Here is a 15,453-nt window from a genome sequence, read left to right on the forward strand (position 1 = left end):
GAAGGTACTGCACTGTTTTATAATGTTCTTTAGTATATTGACACTGATCTGCTCTAAAATGTGACCATTTTTGGAAAGATATTTATTTGCCCTATAACATTACACTGTTTCAACTGTTCTGAATTTTAATAAAGATGATATTTTTCTATAAATATTTATTTAATTTAAAAATAACTGTCAGTCATTTGTCTTTCTAATAAAGCAGAACTCCAACCTAAATATAACAATGTTATTTAACCCCTTCATGCCTAAGGGTAACACAGATGTTAATGCCTAACCATTATTTTGCAACTTTGACATGTGTTAGTAAAACTGTACATATCATCATAACTACTTTGTGCTTCCACGTGGATTATAGCAGGAAAAAATGAGCTTTCATTTGGCAGTAAAAGGTAATGGATATCTCCTGATTTTTTTTTTTATTATCATAGGAAAACTGGCCCAAATAGTAAAAAAAAAAAAATATATATATATTTTTTTAAATTTAGCTGTATATTCAGTATTAATACCATAACTTACCACCAAAGAACAACCCAAAAATCAGAGGGGGCGGAGCGTCGCTACGTAGGAGCGCTCTGTAGGTGGCCTGGTGCCACTGCTCCCTTCGCACATCCGCTCAACAGAGAGGAGGAGGCTGGGAAGCCGCAAAGACGCCGGCACAGTGAGATGCTACCGGCGCGGCCCGGAGCCTGATAGAGAGGGGAAGCCGACACTGATACCTGGAGCTTGGAGCTCCGAAGCAACGGACAGGGAAGAAACTGGGAATGGCTCTGGAGGTACAGCTCGGCTTAACAATAGCAAGGTAACGCTGCAGCTGGAGGGGGGTGAGCCAGCATGGGGATACACTGGAATAGGAGCAGGGAGAGGTGAGAGATGATGAGAGCTCTGCATATGCTGATGTCCCCCCTTGTGTCCCCCCGGCTCCTCTTTTGATGTGTCTATGGTGGGAAAGCAGCTGGAAAACAGGGTAAGAACTTAAACTTTAATCTTTATATACATCCCCTGGAAAATTAACCCTGCTACACACTATTGAGATACCTGGATTTATGATATATATTAAAAGGCTGAAGGAACAATCTCCAGAACAATAATGAATAGATGAGATGTGTCTGAGGTGCACTTGCCTGTATACAGATGCCCTGGGCAGATGAACTGTTTATCCATTTACTCAGTGTGAGCACCTGTGTTTATCTATACCCACCCCCCTTGGATCTCTGCGATTTTTTAAGGTAGAGGAGGAACTGAAGTAGGGGGAAGCAGAAGCAGACTAAGTCACATATACAAATCTCAAGGAGAACTGACTTGGCTTCGTGTCTAGAAGAATAGTTAGAGTGGAAAATAAAAACCTCAACTTTAAATGACAATCTCTACAACAGTATTAACCCTCTGAGATGCCTGTAGTAGACCGCAGTTGATCTGAGCAGACGGTCCTATTGTTTTCGCTCTCTCTTTCTCTTTTTTTTTTTTCTCCCCACGGATATCTTAACGTGGGGACCCTCTCTGACTCCTTTGATGTCTAAAGGCTAAGAAGCCCTAAGTATTTGGCTTAAGTACTGGCTACCCTGGGCTACTTGGACTATATAGTGAACATTTGGCATAGGGACAGAAGGGTAGAGAGGCAGGTGCAAGATCAGCTCAAGAAGAAACGCACATCCTAAGCCTGGGTCTGGTGGTTAAAACTTATCTATCTCTCCGACAAACAGGGTATAAAAGAGGCCAGACAGTGGTCCTGCGGTATTCTTGGGAGGTGAACATTCCCGCCCAGACCTGACGTGCAGGGTTGGTGGCGGACAAAGCTTCTACGCAGGACCCCCCATAGACCCAAGTGGGCCTGGGGGATCCCCCGTGGAATCAATATAAGAGCCTTTGTATAAGCAGATACAAGTGACTTGCCCACTTGTATAGGAGGGTTAAGAGAGGGAACTGAGGGAGTTGGCCCCTGACTCCGCCAAGGAGTAATCTGTGTACAATCACTAGGTCTTACACCTAGGCTCGCACTAATCTTTCGGGGTAGGGTGGAGTACTTCGAGGCCCGTGGAGATGAAGGCAACTAAAAGTAGTAAAGGAACTGTAACTGCACCAAGCCCAGGTGGGATTCAGCGATACATGTCAACTGAAACTAGCATGTTGGAAGAACCTCAAGGGAGCCCCAGATTGGGAGTATCCTCACGTCCAGGAATAAACAAACAGAAAGGGGCATCAGAAGAGAAGAGAAGTAAAAGCATAAGAGCAAGGATCAGCGGAAGCCAGCAGATGTACGGCTCTGAGATACAGGAAGGCCCCTATGGGAGAACTACAGGGGGGAATAAACCACCAGCTCATACAGGAGGAGGTCCCACAGATTAGAGAAATGCTTGCTGAATTGCTATTGAAACTGGAGACCTCCCTTAAAAAAGAGATTGCGACCGTAAGGGTAGACATCGGGCATGTATTGAAAAGGGTGGAGGAGACGGAGGACAGACTGGAAGAACACGAGCGGAGGCTAGATGGTATGAGTATGCAAATAAGAGACCTGCAAAGAGCAAATAGAAGTCTTCTTTATAAATTAGAAGACCAGGAGAACCGCAGCCGACGCAAAAACTTGCGAATCAAGGGTCTCTCAGAGAAATTCGGGAAGGAAGAGCTGGTGCCGGTACTACAGCAACTGCTAAACCCATTGCTGGATAGAGAGATAACGGCCCCCCTGAAAGTAAATAGAGCCCATAGGGTTGCACGATACCCCAGAAATACATCAGAGAACCCAAGAGATGTGATAGTGAAGTTCCACTATGAGGATGAAAAAGTTAAAATTTTGTGAAAACTGCGACATCAACCAGGCCTAAGCTTTGAAGGGGCAGAGATACAGGTTTATCAGCAGAGACCCTCACAAGAAGGAGGCTGTTGAAGCCGCTGACAGGCCTACTGAAAACGACAGAAATATCATATCAATGGGGGTTCCCGGCTTGCTTAATTGGAAAAAGGAATGGACGAACGGCAGTGCTTAGATTCCCAGAAGACCTCGAGGACTTTTGTTGCAAGTTGGACATTGCCCCTCCACGTATCCCTGGTTGGGGCGCGGAGGAGACTGCAACCCCAGCGCGAGATACAATATGGCAGAGGGAGGGTAGGGGCACAACGGTTAATGTAAGCTAGTACCCAAGAGGTATAGTTAAGGGAAGAAGGGTAGTGCCGACATGAGCGGGGCGGGGGGAGGGTGCTGGGGCGATACGGGGAATCCTCACGACAGGAGCCCTACGGGGAATATGGGTGCAGGGTGGCATCTGATCGAGGGTGGCCACCTGATCCATATTTTGAACAGAGGAGTCTGCCCCGCCGGAAATAGGCGATCTGTTCCAGATGGGGGGCGAGGGGGGGGTGGAGGGAGAGGGGGTGGGAGGGGAAGGTGGGGGTGGAGGGAGGGGGGTGTGTGGGTGTGCACCTTTTTTTTTTTTCTTTTTTCCTTCCTCTCTCTCTCTCCTGCTATGCCTCATGGGATTGGCCGGACGCTCCTTCCAGTAATAAAAAATGGGAGTAATAAATTTTGTTACCTACAACGTGAGGGGACTGAATACAGAAAAAAAAAAGGTATAAAATCAATCAGGAGCTGCAGCTCCTGGGCGCAAACGTGGTGTTTCTGCAAGAGACCTATGTAACGCACTCAAGTAGGGGATTAACATTGCATTTGTTCCCAAAGTGGCTCTATGGGGACGCTGGATCAGTACATTCAGGGGGAGTAGCTATAGGGTTCGATAGAACAATGACGTTTGAAGAAGAGGAGCGATTGGCCGATCCTAGAGGCAGGTTCCTGTTTGTGAAAGGGAAAATGTTTGAGATGTGGATTACATTGGTGAACATCTATGCCCCTAATAGAAACCCAGAGAACTTCTTAAAGAGAATTTTGACGAAACTAGAATCTTTTAAAAAAGGCAAACTAATAGTCGCAGGAGATTTGAACCTGTGTATGAACCCTGAGGTGGACACGTCAAGGGGCGAGTTAAGATCGGGTACACAGGGAGGGACACTCAAAAAAATGTTAAAACGCCTTCAATTAATGGATGCATGGAGGATAAGCCACTTAAAAGATCGGGACTACGCTTTCTTCTCCCCTGCTCACAAATCATTCTCGAGGCTAGACTACATTTTAATAGAACATCAGCTGGTCCGTTTCCTGAAGGCAGCAGAAATTAAGGCTATTACCCTGTCCGATCACGCACCGGTGAAAATCCAGGTAGAGATCGCCGGTGTGGATCGGCCTAGGATAAGCTGGAAACTTAACGACTCCCTCACACAGGATCCAGATGTAGTTGTGAAAATAGAGCAGGAATTAAAAAGTTACTTCGAGATTAATGATACAGAGGATATATCCAGGTCCACTCTCTGGGAAGCACACAAAACCTATATAAGAGGGATTTGGATTGCTATTGGAACAAGGAAAAAAAAAGGAGAGGGGGGAAAAGTTGACACGCTTATATAGGGAGATTCAGGAAGCAGAACAGAGTACAAGACCCAGGGGGCTCCCAGAAAAGCACGAGCTAATTAGGAAAAGAAGAGACCTGAATGAGTTACTGGAAAAGGAAAGGAGGTGCGCTTTTGACATGATAAATAGAGACATGTACCGTGAAGGGAATAAACCAGGAAAGTGGATGGCTAGAAGGATTAGGGAAAAAAAGAATAGGACCTTTATACCTAAAATAAGAGATGAAGAGGGGAACCTAGAATTATCTACTCCAAAAATTGCTAGAATATTCCACTCTTACTACAGTGCCCTTTACAAGGTAGGCCAGAGAGAGAGTGAATGATAACAAGAAGGAAAGGATAAGGGAGTACCTTCAGGGACTAGACCTTCCCAGGGCAGAGAGGGATATGGTTGAGCGTCTTGATGCTCCCATATCCCAAGAGGAGGTAGAAAAGGCGATAAAGAACACTGCCCTGGGAAAGAGCCCGGGCCCCGACAGATACTCCGTAGCATACTATAAAAAATTTTCTGAAATACTTGCACCCAAATTGTGTGACTATTTGAATGCCCTCGGGGAGAACGAAGAGTCCAGAGAAGAATCCCTATTAGCGTATATTACCCTTATCCTGAAAGAAGGAAAGGATACAACCTCCCCCGGAAGCTATAGACCAATCCCGCTCCTAAACGTAGATACAAAAATCTTTGCTAGAATACTTGCAGATAGGTTGAAAATTGGATTAAAACAATGGATACATAATGAACAGGTGGGATTTGTCCCGGGTAGGGAGGGGAGAGACAATTCCCTGAAAACATTTCTTCTCATGCAGGAAGCAATCAGGAGCAATACCCCAGCAGCCCTGCTATCAATCGATGCCGAAAAGGCATTCGATAGAGTGGATTGGGGATTTATGACTGAAGCCTTGAAACATCTAGGACTGGGAGAGAGGATGATGAGATGGATCCTCTCATTATATAGGCACCCCAAGGCGAGGATTAGAGTGAATGGGACCCTGTCTTGTCCCCTTGAACTTTTTAACGGGACAAGACAGGGTTGCCCTCTCTCCCCAATTTTGTTCATCTTATCCCTAGAGCCACTCTTAGCGGCTTTTCGTAGGAACGAAGACATTCAGGGAATCAAGGTTGGATCGAAGGAATACAAAATAGCAGCATTTGCTGACGATTTGCTATGCTTCATTACTTGTCCTAGAACGACAATCCCCATGGCGCTCAAGGAATTTGAGCGCTATGGGGGTTTGGCAAACTTTAAAATAAACATGAGTAAGTCAGAGCTCCTAAATATATCAATCCCTAAGCGAGAGCAGAGAGCACTCCCAGCCGGGCTCCCATTTGTATGGTGTGAGAGGGAACTGGTTTATCTAGGTATAAAAATATCATCCTCACCGGGAGACTTGTTCGCCGCTAACTATATACCCCTACTTAACAAAACTAAAGACCTATTAGGTAGGATGAGATATAAAGCCCTGTCATGGATCGGCAGGATAAATGCGATTAAAATGTTTGTGCTGCCCATGTTAATATACACCTTTCAAATGGTCCCAATAGACATCCCCTATATTTTTTGTTAAACTGCAGTCTTTAATTTTGAAGATTTATATGGGCACGTAAGCACCCTAGGGTAGCATATGACACTTTGACGAAGGATAAAAAATTGGGAGGGTTAGGTGCACCGGACTTTAAAAAGTATTACCAGTCGGTTGTGATTTCCAGGATAATTGACTGGCTACACAATAAACAGGAGAAAAGTTGGGTGAACATAGAAGTAACACTGAGTGGGGCGGACATAGACAAATTAATATGGAACCCACCACAATATAGGGATCTGGGAAATAGAGTTAATTTTTTGACTAGGAACACTTTTAGAATCTGGGATAGGGTAGGTAAGAGCTGCCATTGGGAATTTAACTCACCACTATTATCACTATTAAACACGGATTATTTTTTACCTGGGAAGGAGGAATACTTATATTTCACGAGATGGGCAAAAAAAGATGTAATACAACTCCAAGATGTGATGAGAGGAAATAGATTGTACACTTACACTGAAATCACACAGGCCTGGGGGAACAAACCACTGGATAAGTGAAGGTACGCCCAGATACAGCACTTTACACGTTCACTGCCACAACCACTAAGAGGAAAAGACCAGTTAAGGGTCATAGAAAAACTATTAAGCACCCCCACGTGTGTGAAAGGAAGAATTTCAAAATTATATAGCGTTCTAAGGGGGGAAGCTAGTAAAGGATACCCCACCTTCTTGGAGAAGTGGGAAAAGGAAATAGGAGGTTTAGAAGGTGAAGCACACAGAAGTAAGATTTTAAAGATGGTTTACTTAACGGCAAAAGACTCCCGGACACATGAAATGGCCTATAAAGCGATAGCAAGATGGCATAGGACGCCCCAGAAGGTGCATGAATACGCTGCTAAGACTCCACTAACTTGCTGGAGAGGATGTGGAAAAGTTGGCACTCTTGCCCACCTTTGGTGTGAGTGTTCTAAAATCCAGAAATATTGGGGAGAAGTCTTGGGTGAAATACAACAGATAACGGGGGAGCAGGTTAATAAAAATCCTTGGACGTGCCTGTTCCATGGCACGGAAAGAGAGATCTCCCAATACACCAAGTCAGTAACTTCATTCCTTTTAAACGTGGCTAAAGCACTGATCCCGTGTCATTGGAAGGGGGTAGAAGCCCCAAGGATGAAGGAATGGATAACAAGGGTAGAATGGGTTAGAGGAATGGAAGAAGCAAGACACTTGATGGAAGGCCGACGAGATAAATATACTAGGACGTGGGCAAGATGGCATGAGTATAGGAACACAGAAAGATACGTGACAATTATGGATGCTTGAGGACTGTGGGGGGGGAGAGAGAGGGAGGAAGGGGGGGATCCCCCCCATCTTCTTTTTTTTTTTCGTGGGGGTGGGGGGATGGGGGGAGAAAAATAGATAAGTAAATATTGGTACCTTCAGTGGATAAAAGGGAAAGGGAAAACCTATTAAAAGTTTTTGTATTAAAGAGATTATAATGTTCCTTAAGCCACAATGATGCGAAAAAGAGAGGGGGCGCAGCGTAAATGACGCAGCTGACTTAAAATCTCTCTAAAAGCTTGCTGATGTGGAAAGAAAAAAAAAAAAAAAAAGAACAACCCAAAATAAATTCTGCTGCTCTGGACGATCACAGGGATACCATATATCTGTATGTTAGTTGTTGTATGTACTCGTAGTACAGCCCAGAAACAATGGTGCGCATTTTGCTTTTTTTTGTTTTATATCCTACCTAAAACACATTAATTTAAAAAATGATTTTTTAAACCTTTGACCCTCAGTTGACCCAAACACTAACTTTGGCACTGACCAAGATCAAACCTTGATGGACAGCCTTCCCATAAGAGTTGAAGCTGTTATAGCTGCAAAGGGTGGGCCAACTCAATATTGAACCCTACGGACTAAGACCGGGATGCCATTAAAGTTCATGTTCGTAGAAAGGCAGGTGTCCCAATACTTTTGACAATACAGTGTATGTGAACCTAGCATTAGGCTTCATTCACACCAGGCGGATCCACTGCCACGGAGTCCGCCAGAGTCCGCCAGCTCAGCGGGAGATCTCTCCGTTAATCTCCGCTGAGCCGGCGGAGGACAGGTTTCTCTCTGCTCACTGAGCGGGGAGGGGCTTGTCGAGCGCCACTAGTTACTATGGAGAGATGGGACGAAAACGGACAGCATGTTAATTTTCATCAGATCTTACCCGATCCGCCAGCGACGGATGTGAACGTAGGGCCATCCGTCTGATTTTAGCGGATCGGACCGGGTCGGATGTCAGCGGACATGTCACCGCTGACATCCGTCGCTCCATAGACTAACATGGAGCTCCCGTTCAGGTCCGCCGACAAAACTGACAGGCGGACCTGATTGCTTCGACAGTTCGAAAGGGGCCTTAGAGTGTAAATCTGAGAGAAATTCAATCTCTGGCAATCTCGGTTTATACAATGTATCTAACACAATTATTTCCTGTACACACAGTTCACTCAAGTCAGGAATTGCAATCAAAATGACACAATGTAGCAAAAATGTATTCCTTCAGATGTACAGGGAGCAGATTATGCAGATATTGCCGAACAGAGTGTAAAACCCAAACGTACAATAAAACTGACACAGAAACTCAGAGAAAACTACAAAGCCACTAGAGATGAACTCTCCAGCAATCTGTCAGACTTATAGGACAGAACTTCACACTGCATGTAAGTTTTGTCACACTTTAATGATCAACCAGCTGAACTAAGAGACTCTATAGATCGCTTATCTGCCACGTACGAACGCTACCAGCGGCTGTTTGCAAAATACACAGCTTTCTTGCAGGGCTGTAATATAGAGGACTCCTCAGCAGAACTGACCAGGGCTGATGCACTAAACCAACAAAGGGATCTCTTGGTGCAAAATGCCCAGTGTAAGGCAGAACTCCGCATTGCTCAACTGCAGGAGACCAGATCTCACAGATCCACATCAACCAAGCACACCGCAGGTTCTTCTAGATCCTCTCGCTCCAGAAGTTCAACATTAAGCGACAAGCTAATAGAGGCCCATGCAAGTCTGGAAGCAAATAAAGTGCGAAGCTCCTTTACCAGAAAGGAAGCAGAAGTAGAAACACAAAAGGCAGCTCACCATGCAAAGATGGTAAATCGCCAAGCAGAGCTGGATGCTCAAAGCAAAACTCTTGAAGCAGAGATGGAAGCTCAGAGCAAAGCTCGTCAAGCAGAGCTGGATGCTCAAAGCAAAACTCTTGAAGCAGAGATGGAAGCTCAGAGCAAAGCTCACCAAGCAGAGCTTGACTAGTGTAGTCCAGATGTACCCCAATTTTACCCATACTGTTAGCCACCATACTCCACCCTCTTACCAACTTAAATAACGAGACCACACCTTTCATCTGGAGTATAAATGGCCATAACAGCCTTTTATTAAACAACTGTATAAAATTACCTCCAATATTAACTTCAATATGAATAACATATAAACTCAGATAAAACAACATGTTTTAAACAATCTGTTGGTCAATGACGGAGCTACCCCAGTTTACCACATATCCACAAGAGGGCACTGCAGGAACATGTTTCAAAACTGATAAGGCCTCCAGCTGTACCGCTCGGAGACAACCCCCTCCCGCAGTGCAACATACCGGTATTCCTTTCAGGAATACACAGGAGGGGCCATACTATTGCTGACCCCCCACCCCTTTTAACCTTTTATTTACCGCTACCGTCACCGACCAACAACAACAAACCAGCCAACCATCCAGCTGTCATGACGACCAAATGCTTCCAAACCTGAAAAATAAACACACACATTAACAACACCAACAACACATTACACAGGGAGGGAGGGTGGGAAATTCTGCCTCCTCGTGTCTCCTTCCCAGCACACTGTTCCGTTTTTGCTCCTCCCCTCTTTTATAAGGCCACTCCTCCTTACTTTCCTGTTATCTCCTCCCACACTTTTCCTTGAAACATTAACCCTATGTGTGTCACTAGACACACTGTCATGCCCGGCCCTGCACTATTCCTCTTCTTTCCATCATTCCGGGCCTCACTTGACTAGTGTAGTCCAGATGTACCCCAATTTTACCCATACTGTTAGCCACCATACTCCACCCTCTTACCAACTTAAATAACGAGACCACACCTTTCATCTGGAGTATAAATGGCCATAACAGCCTTTTATTAAACAACTGTATAAAATTACCTCCAATATTAACTTCAATATGAATAACATATAAACTCAGATAAAACAACATGTTTTAAACAATCTGTTGGTCAATGACGGAGCTACCCCAGTTTACCACATATCCACAAGAGGGCACTGCAGGAACATGTTTCAAAACTGATAAGGCCTCCAGCTGTACCGCTCGGAGACAACCCCCTCCCGCAGTGCAACATACCGGTATTCCTTTCAGGAATACACAGGAGGGGCCATACTATTGCTGACCCCCCACCCCTTTTAACCTTTTATTTACCGCTACCGTCACCGACCAACAACAACAAACCAGCCACAGCCCGAAAGGATGAAACCTTATCCTTAAGGGCCCCTCCACACCCTCAAGGCCCGTTCTATTCCTTCCTGCAAACCCATGGTCCAAAGATCCGTCCCCACATCTGTGAGGTGGACCCCATCCCTCCTCAAATAGAGGCCTACATTTATCTCGAGCTCTCTGTGCCGAATCACCATGCCCCCTTGTTGAACCAAAAACCTCCCCACCACCCTGTTGACACGTATACGAGCCTTGTTAATCCTTACCACAGACCTAGCATTGCACCACGAAGTTCGTGCCACAATATCAGACCATAGCAACAAAGTGTTCGGATAATTAGTGTGCAAGTGCAACAAATCTGCTTTTACATCCTCTATCAGGTCCCGGACCGTCCTCACCCCCAAATCGTTACCTCCAGCGTGTATGACCAACACATCCGGAGGTCTATCTAGCCAGGCAAATCGTTCCACCTCTGAAACCACTCTGCCCCACATCATTCCTGGTCTCCCCAGCCACTTGATAAAAGCCTCCCTTCTCGATATGCCTAACTGGCGCCCATCTGGTCTCGCATCACCTCTCCTTGCCCCCCAACAAACGTAGGAGTGTCCCAGTATCCAGACGAGGCGTGGAGACACTCCATCTGAAACGAAAAGACAACAAGGCAGGGTGATATCACCAACGCAACAGACCAAAAACACCCACTACCTATATGTGAAAACCCAACTTATACAACATACGGGTTTCATTTATTTTTCATTTATTTATTTATTTATTTATTTATATATATTATTTTTTTTTTTTTTTATTATTCCACTACTAATTGAGGGCGAATGTATGAACGGAATCTCTTTGATTCCCATCTACCGATCCTCCGCACCGCTGCTTCATCCAACCCGCATCTGGCAGCTTCTGTGGCCGCCCCAATGCGGAAGGAGTGTGAGGCGTATGCTTTCTCATCCAAACCTATCATCGATAAGCATTTTCGAAACACCGCCACAAATTGAAACTTTGAAAGGTAAGCACCATTCTCATGACATAAAAATGGACCCTCACCTACCGGTCTAATCTTCCCAAATTCATTAACCGTCCTCACCGGACATACTGGCGATCCCGGTAATGCATGCAGCCACACATCTATGCCCTTTCCCAATTGGTCTGTTTTCGACCTCCTCAGCCGTAAACACACACTTCCCGTGCGTGCCCGCACGTCTTGCACCAAAATACCCCCCGCTTCCTTTTTGGATGGGCTGACCAACTCCCCTACCCGAAACGCCCCAAAAAACGCCAGCGAAAAAGCCGCTGTAAAAAGTAAACATTCATAACTTGAGCTGCACACCAACCCTAGCTGATCACAAATTGCCAACAGGTTGGCAAAAGTGACCGGTCTACGGTTATCTTTTTTCTTGTGCCCTTTCCGGTACCCTTTTAATGCCTGCCGTACCCAAAATTCCTTCGTCCAATCCTCCATCCCCTGTAACTTAAACAGAAACGACAGCGCCGCCAATTTCTTACCAATAGACGATACCCCCACCCCATTTTCCATATTCCTGGACACAAAATAAATGACCAATAATCTCAACTCTCCCCCGTCATCCTTTGCTCCGGATTCCCGTACAAGTCTCAACCATTCACCCCATACCTTCACATAGGCCGACCATGTGGACTCACTCACAGACTGTTGTATCCATCCTGCGATGACTCCAATGCCAGCTCCCAGATCCAACCCGGGCAAGGAATCCCTTCCTTCTCTGCAGCCGGAGCTAATTCCCTGAACTTGTCCCACTGAAAGCGAGACAGTGAATCAGCCAGCGTATTTTCAATCCCAGGTATATGCACAGAATATATAAAATATTCAATTGCAAGCACCGTAATACCAACTGTCGCAATAGTCTTATGACAGGTTGAGAAGACGCTGACAAGCGATTGACTACCTGCACCACTCCCATATTATCACAGTTCAACCGCAACTTTAAATTCTGACAAGCCTTGCCCCATAATTCCATAGCCAGAACTACTGGAAACAATTCCAATAGTACCAAGTTACGAAGGAAACCTGCTTCAACCCAGGATTTTGGCCATGGTTCTGCACTCCATTGACCCTTAAAGAACGCCCCATATCCAGTAGATCCCGCCGCGTCAGTAACTAATTCTACATCGAAGTTGCTTACCGGACCAGACATCCACACTGACCTCCCGTTGTATTCCGACAAAAATTGATACCATACCTTTAAATCCTCACGATGATCCTTAGTAAGCCTAATGAAATGGGCCGGTGCTTTTACCCCAGCCGTAGCTGCAGACAGCCGTCGGCAAAAAACCCTACCCATGGGTATGATTCTACAAGCAAAGTTCAACTTACCAAGCAAAGATTGGAGATCCCTCAGCTGTATTTTTTTCATCCCATGGACCCGCCTTATTTCCGTCTGCAGATCCAGTAACTTTCCTTGCGGTAACCTACATTCCATTGCCATTGAATCAATAACAATGCCCAAAAAGCTAATCTCCGTGGTGGGGCCCTCAGTTTTGTCAGCAGCCAGGGGAACACCAAACCGTTCTGCAGTGTGTTGCAACGTTGACAATAAAATCGCACACACACTGGAAGACGGTGGGCCTATGCATAGGAAATCATCTAAATAGTGTATCATAGATTCAAGGCCGGACAAATCTCTTACCACCCACTCCAAAAAGGAACTGAAAACTTCAAACATGGCGCAGGAAATGGAGCAACCCATAGGCAAGCATTTGTCCACATAAAATTGTTCCTGCCACTTGCAACCCAGCAGCCAAAAACTGTCCGGGTGTACTGGCAGCAGCCTAAACGCTGCCTCAATATCAGCTTTTGCCATCAGTGCCCCTTTTCCATAGCGCCTGACCCATCGAACCGCCGCATCAAACGAAGTGTATGACACGGTGCAGACGTCCGGGTCAATGAAATCGTTAACCGAACCCCCTTTTGGAAATGATAAGTGGTGAATGAGCCGAAACTTATTCGGCTCTTTCTTGGGCACCACCCCCAGAGGGGACACCACCAAGTCATTCAATGGTTTTGCCTCAAATGGCCGCCCCATCCGTCCTAAAGCCACTTCCTTTTCCAATTTCTCCCCCACCACCCCCGGGTGTTGCAACGCAGATTTTAAATTCCGTGCTACTGGAGGAACCACCGCCAATGAACATGGAATTTTGAACCCCTCTCTAAAACCCTCAGTGATCAGTAACGCCGCTTTCCTATCCGGATACTTACTTAGGAAAGGTTGCATCCTTTCCACCTTCACCGGCGTCATCCCTCTTGTGAGCAAACTCCCCGGTACGTTTACCTTTTTTGAAACACCGAGACAGGGTGTGGGCTCCCCCACAGCCTGAACACTCGTGCTTGAATTTGCAGGACCCCCCAAATTTACAGGATCCTTCATTATACTGCCAGCATACCCCCCATTTTCTGCCGGCCGGTAGTCCTGAGGAGTTAGTACCCCCGGCCCCTCCTTGAAATAACTGAGGCGAGGTCCTAGCCGACGACATCAGCTTCATCCATAGGCTAATATCCTTATGGTCCCAACGCAGAGCCGGACGCACCGCTCTGCGTTGACGAAACTGCTCATCGTAACGTAACCACGCAGTTCCCCCGTACACTCTATGTGCCTCACCTATAGCATCCATATAACAAAACAACCCCGAACAATGTTCAGGGATTCTTTTCGCCAATGACACTAGCCATGATAGCGAACGCTTGCAACCAATTCACAAACGTCCGCGGTATCAATCTATATCTTCTCTTCTCCTCATCCTCCTTCTTGGAATCGTCGGGTTTAACCCTATCCAGGTTAAACTTTTCCAATGGCAACAAGGAGAAAATTTCCACGTACTCACCTTTATGAATTTTTTCTCTCACTTCAGGTTTCAAGTGTGCCCCTAACGGGCCTTCAAAACAAACATATATCTCACATTTTGCAGCATCTGCCAGCCTAACCACATCAGTCCTGCCTTTTGTTTCTGCAGCCCCCTTCTCACCTGCTGTTTCCTTGTCTGCCACCTTCTCTGGCGTTGTGGTAGCTGGCACCTCTGTAACCGCAGCCCCCCCTGTCGCCCTTTGTGCATCCCCTTGCGGAGCCTGCCCTGGTCCCTCTCCAAAGCGACCAACCAGGGCCCTTAAACCCTCCAATAGCTCCTGGAGCTGTCCCCCTGACCCCGAACTGGCGGGTGCAGTACTCGCCAGTTGTTGGTCAGTAACCTGACCCACCCCGCTCTGCAAAGGTGTCACCATCCCTCCTGCAGTTGTTGCTATCCCCCCCAGCAAGCCCTGCAAAGCATTGGTAAAGGAAAAGTTATCACTAGACTTACCGGGCTGACCAGGATTCCTCCCAACAGCCGCTGTGCTGCTCTCTCTTGCTGGTTCCGGCTGCTGTAGCCCATCTTCCTCATCGGACACCTCGTCTTCGGACTGTTCCCCTTGCACTGGGATTGGCGTCAGAGGTAGCCCCCCAGGAGAAGCCCTCCTGGAGGCCGGAAGCCCACGCTGGTGTGAGGCCTGCACCGTGCGACGAGTCACTGCTGCTCCCTGCTGCCCTGAACTTCCAGCTACCGGGCCAGACACGTCCCCCCCGCCCGGTAAGCTCCGCCCACCCGCGGTGCCGCTCGATCCACGCGACCCCGACGCTGCTGCTCTCGGCGCCGTTCTCCCCCTTCTGTCCACCCGCTCACACTCGTGCAGAGGTACTGAGGGGCTGTTCGAAATCCTCCGTGCAGTGCCAGCGTGCGGGGAAGTGGCGCCATGTTGGCCCGTGGCCCCGCCCACCGCTCCGTGACCGCGGCGTGTAACCCGCCCGGGCCCCACCGAATCACCCGTGTGGCTCCTCTTGGCCGGCGGTGCCGATTGTTCCCCCCTTGGGCTCCGTGTCAGACGACCCTGTCCATGTCCTGGCCCAGGTGAATAGCGCGCCGGAGGCCGCGATCTCCGCGCACGCACAGACGGCTCACCTTCACCCC

The sequence above is a fragment of the Aquarana catesbeiana genome, linkage group LG03 (assembly GCF_042186555.1).
Source record: "Aquarana catesbeiana isolate 2022-GZ linkage group LG03, ASM4218655v1, whole genome shotgun sequence".
NCBI lineage: Eukaryota > Metazoa > Chordata > Amphibia > Anura > Ranidae > Aquarana > Aquarana catesbeiana.